Raw genomic sequence first — 5,885 nt, 5'->3', positions numbered from 1 at the left:
TCACACAAATATGAAAACAATATAAAACAAGAGAAAGGGAAAAAAACATGAATAATTTTACTACATAAAAATGTTATTCAAAAATATAAACCGTGACATCATGCTGTCACTGAGACAGGCCAATACATGCAGCATTATGGCAAATTGAACAAACGTAGTGGTCAATGTATTTTGTGGCCGTTATAGCATGTTTAACCATTCACTTTGGTCATACGCACGCACGCACGCACGCACGCACGCACGCACGCACGCACACACATATATACATATATATATATATATCGAGAGAGAGAGAGAGAGAGAGAGAGAGAGAGAGAGAGAGAGAGAGAGAGAGAGAGAGAGAGAGAGAGAGAGAGAGAGAGAGAGAGAGAGAGAGAGAGAGAGATGCAAAGTAAAAAGTAAAGTTTGTTTTATTTAACGACGCCACTAGAGCACATTGCTTTTTTATCTTATCGTCGGCTATTGGATGTCAACCATAAGGTTATTCTGACACTGTCGCCACATAGGGTACTCTTCTACGACAGGCAGCAAGGGATCTTTTATTTGCGCTTCCCAGAGGCAGGATAGCACGTAACAAGTTGTCCATCTGGGCTTAAGTGCAATTTGGAACTGCACACGGTCTTCTAAGACAATTAATATCGTCACAGGTGAAATAAATTAAGAGCATGTACCGTCACACACACCCACCTCAAAAAGGATATTTCCTCTACTCTAGGAATAGGGAAATATACTACATTAAAACAAAAAGTGCGTTAACCGACGCATCCGGACATTTATAACACATGTAATAATAAGGTGACTACCAGTAATCACACTGAGTCTCTGAGTCTCTGGTATACAAATAAAATATATAAAAACAAAACAGAAATCAAGAATGTCAACACATTATCATAACGTTCAACTTCGGGACAGGGCATCAGCGATTACATTGGATGTGCCCTTGATATGTTCAGTGGTAATTGGGTATTCTTGCAGAAGAAGACTCCATCTCAAAACTCTCTGGTTGGAGGCTTTTATTAGGATGGTCCAGTCCGTCTTCGTCTTCTTGGAACAGCACAGCTCCAGCACCCACGTCACTGGCATCCACAGCTAGCTTGAACGGCATTCGGTAGTCTGGTGCTGCCATCACGGGAGACGAGTAGCGCATCTGCTTGAGACGGTTGAATGACTTCTCGCATTCACCTGACCACTGGAACTTCGTTTCTTTCTTTTTCAGTGTCGCACGTTTTCCAGGTTTTCTCCGACAGTCATGCTGTCGAATCGGTGCAGCGTTGGGTTCCAAACGCACATCCTGGCTTAAGGTATTGGTAACCGTTCGAAGGTTCTGACAAATGGAAACAGTGTCTTGTTTCAACGTAGTCAACTTTGCTCGCTGGGGGTTCAAGTCTGCTATAATCTGGCTGTTGGTTAATTTGATCTCTGCAGTCTTGACGTCATCACAGGAAATTGAGTGACTCTCAATTTGGACCGGTATCACTGGAACTATCGGCAGTCTGTCAAAATAACCGTTTAGTAAATTGATGTGACAATACCTACTTTTCCTAACCCTATCAGGAGTGTTTATCACATACCCTGTCTCATTAACCCGTTTGTGCACAACATAGGGCCCGAAATACCTGTTCTGCACAGAACCCCGTTTAATGGGAAGGTACAGCAGCACCTTATCCCCTGGTTTAAAATTCCGACTCCTAGCCTTCCTATCACACACTGATTTTATTTTGCTCTGAGCATGGCTCAGTTGCTTCCTAGCCTTCCTATCTCTAACTCTCTTATTCATTGATATTCCCTTGTCCATATCATAACCTGACATCTGATCCTCCATCTCACCCTCTGTTAACAATGTAGTGCGAGCTGCCAACAATTTTGGATCAGTCCCCTGCTCTAGAATTAACTCTTGTCTATTACAAGGTAAATCCCCTCTATCAAACACAACTGGTTTAATTCCCCTCTGCGGGAGATCAACAGGTTCCACCACATTAGTTTCGTCAGTTGACTTATCTACCATTTTACTGATAACTTCATCCACTCCAATTTCATGGCTCACACACGTATCAGACAAATCACAAATATCCTCTGGGTCTCGTTTTACCCTTCTGGCCATAGCCCTAGTCTTTACACACGCAGGATAACTAATCTCATCAACCTCACTCTCAAGGACATCTTGGGCAATTGGGACATCTGGGGCTTCTACAACTGTCGTATATTTTACATGAAGACATTCACGATTTTTTAAAATTTCAGTTTAATATAGTTTCGTGCGGGGCTGGATGTGCTTCAGTGTTAGAGGGTTTGTCTGAGTTGCCGTAGGTAGCAGAATCTATCGATCTTTGTGGACTAACCGACCAAACCAGCAATATGGTTTTACATCTACCTTATGAGTCACTGGCGTAGCTGGGATTCTAAAGGGGGGAGGGGGGGGGGGGGGGGGGCAACCTACACTTTGCATTGTTGATTTTATAACATTTAATACAGTAACAAAAAAAAGTTCCATTGGAGGAATAACCCCCGTGGACCCTTCGCTACGCCACTGCATTGAGTCGATACAATTCGCTCTGGATGGGATCCGGTACCGTAATGCGAGCCCAGCACTAGCCAGCCTGAAATCCAATGACTTAATCGCCATACCACCGAGACCGTTTTTATTAAGTGTTCTTGTGTTCGTATTTTGCATTAAAGCGACCTCACATTATACGACTGCCTCGTATTAGACTTGACAACATAATTACGATTTCACCGGTTGCTACATATATGCAATGAGTTATTCTCGTACGAAGCGCTTATATTGTTGGACGTTGCCTTTAGTCAACGATGTTACCATTTTTTTAATGGTGAACAAGGCAGCAGTATTAGCAGCAATGTGTTTCCATGCTGTATCATCAAGAACTTTGATTATGTTAAGCCCCAGTCACACATAGCTAAAGACCATTTTACGACCACTTGCGAAGGACAATGACAGCATAACAGCTTGATTTGTTCAGTCGTGTACAAACATTGTGTAAATGCGCTGTATTTGTTATTGTACCTAGCGACAGGGAAGTCGCCCAATTGGTTTACCCAGGTTAGCCCTGTTTTCTTTACGTTCCAGCTTAAGTGCATGAAACAGTGGGCAGACCTGGCACTGGCTAGTATGTATTTATTATGAATATCTATATAGTGCATGTATGTCGAGGTTGACTGTTACATACATAGATATTAACGCACTGCCACAGGTGATAATTAAATCACTTCTGGCCTCACACATTGTCCTAAGCGGTTGCTGGGACTCGAACACACTCCACACTAACCACGATGCGATGTGAGCTATTGAGGCATCCATACAAAAGGACGCTCTTTAACTCATCCACATGCATGGGGCCTACAATCTACGCTGTCGATCCCGCTTACGTGCATGAAACAGTGGGCAGAACTGGCACTCGCTAGTATGTATTTATGTATGAATATCTATGTATATATGTATCTATGTGTGTGTGGGTGGGGGGGGGGGGGGGGTTGCGGGTGTGTGTGTGAGTGTGTGCCTCTGTGCGTCTGTGTGTGTGTGTGTGAATGTATGTATGTACGTTGGTAGGTAGGTAGATAGCTAGGTAGGTAGGTAGGTATGATTTTATAAATGTTAATACATATTTGATTGAGGGCCATGACCTCCGTCCCCCCCCCCCCCCCCACACACACACATCACGACCAGCACCCCTCGCTAGACTACCTATTAGTAAAAGGAAGGAAAGAAGGACATGTTTTATTTAACACATTTTATTTACGGTTATATGGCGTCAGACATATAGTTAATGGCTACACAGATATCTTTTGACAAAACCCGCTGTCGCCACTTCATGGGCTACTCGTTTTGATTAGCAGCAAGGGATATTTTATATGTACCATCCCACAGACATGATAGTACATACCACGGCCTTTGTTACGCCAGTTGTTGAGCACTGGCTGGAACGAGATATAGCCCAATGGGTCCATCGACGGTGATTGATCATAGATCGACTGCGCATCAAAGGGACGCTTTCCCAATGGGCTACGCCCCGTGTCCCTGTCAGCATAAAGACAACGAGCTAAATTGACAAGTTGTAGGTCATGGTCAGATACACATTCCACAAATCCACTATTTAAACATTTATTTAAACATAAAAAAATGGTAAGTCGTATCGTCATCAATCAGGTCAGTAATTAAAAAATTCGAAACATAAAGAAACTGGAGGAACTGCTGTTTAAATTTCTACCAACGACGGCAGAGTGAAGTTATCTAAGTCGGACCGCGCATGTACTGACCATGTCTAGTGTTTAGTGGGATTTAGTATCTACATTTGGCAAACAAATTCTTACAACGTTGATATATAGTACAAACACATTTATATAAAGAAGGACATTCGCTATAGTATAGTTCTTGAAGGTATTTATTAACAGGAGACCTAAGGAAAATATACCTCTGTAATTATATTAAGTGTATCATGTATTTATTGACAAAACGTGTTCAACTAAAAATAGGTGTTTGGTTTTTCTTCTCTCTCTGACAAAAGATAAACCGGTTTCGGCAATATACTCCCTGGCTGATTGTGATTGGTACAAGATGGTAGCTAAGACTACCAGTTGGATATTTTCTCTTTGCTGGTGTGTTGTTGTATTTTACAATTTGAACAGACGTTTGCTGCCTTTGGTAAGTTATATAAGTACATTTTATTAATAGTTTTTTTTTGAAAATCAACATCACATTACTAGTAGGTATGCTTGTCGCATGCACCGAATCTTACTTGTATAAAATAAATCTTGGCTAAACATGTGTGGCGATTTCTATAAATAAAATCTATGCGTTAATTCCAGATCGGCCGTTATATCCTGAGAGCCAAGGGCTAGGTAATACAAAACGCACGGGAGCAATGCCCTCTATCAAACGTTTTTTCTTTTTTGTTGTGTCTTATTTTAAAAATCATATATACATACATACATACATACATACATAATGTGGGTCACCCCATAATGCGTTACCACCATCCTATAAAATCATGGCTACGTTATATGCCAAACGGACTACAGATCGTTAAGTGTGATCTACGTTTGTCGAGTTACGGTTGTTTTATGTTTACATTACGGGTCTTTTCTAGAATACATATTCCACATTGTTAGCCTGTCGTATATTTATCCATATACAGAGTATATCAACACTTTGCAGATTATCTTAAATTTTCCTCACATGAATTAAACTCTCATTGAATGAGATAAATACCACGGGATACTTAAAGAGCTACTAGACGTTAATTGGTAGACACTAGACTGGTTTGTTGCTGTTGTTGCTGTATACTCTATGAAGAACTTCTGTTGTCATCTTGTCACTGTAAATACATATTGTAATATAATTCCTCATATGCTGTCGTTTGACGGTCTGAGTGAACCAAAATAAAGTTTCAAAAGTCAGCACACCATTAGTCTGACGTTGTGTAAGTACTGTGTGCGAAGCGGGTTTGTGGATGTACGATTGAAATTGCCTTTGTTCGAGTTCCTCAGAGTTGTTGTAGAGTTCCTTAAGTTCTATTCGTACATTAATGTTCATATTAGAAAGATAGGCTGACTGTCAGTTTGTGCGTACACTAATGGTGTGTAAATGTCATCATTTAAAAATAAAGTATTATTAAATATGATTATATATTTATATATGCAATTTTGTTTTGTTCCCTATATTGTTACATAATCTCGTTTTTACGGTTACTCAGTTAATAAACTTTGAACATCAACCAAATGGAAATTGAATGTTTTTTCTGCAAATAATTGCATTTTAAACATAACACACACACACACACACACACACACACACACACACACACACAACACCACACCACAAGACACCATAATACATACACATACACACAACACATACATACATACATACA

Source organism: Gigantopelta aegis, chromosome 6 (genome assembly GCF_016097555.1).
Source record: "Gigantopelta aegis isolate Gae_Host chromosome 6, Gae_host_genome, whole genome shotgun sequence".
Lineage (NCBI taxonomy): Eukaryota > Metazoa > Mollusca > Gastropoda > Neomphalida > Peltospiridae > Gigantopelta > Gigantopelta aegis.
This window is presented reverse-complemented; position numbering follows the sequence as displayed.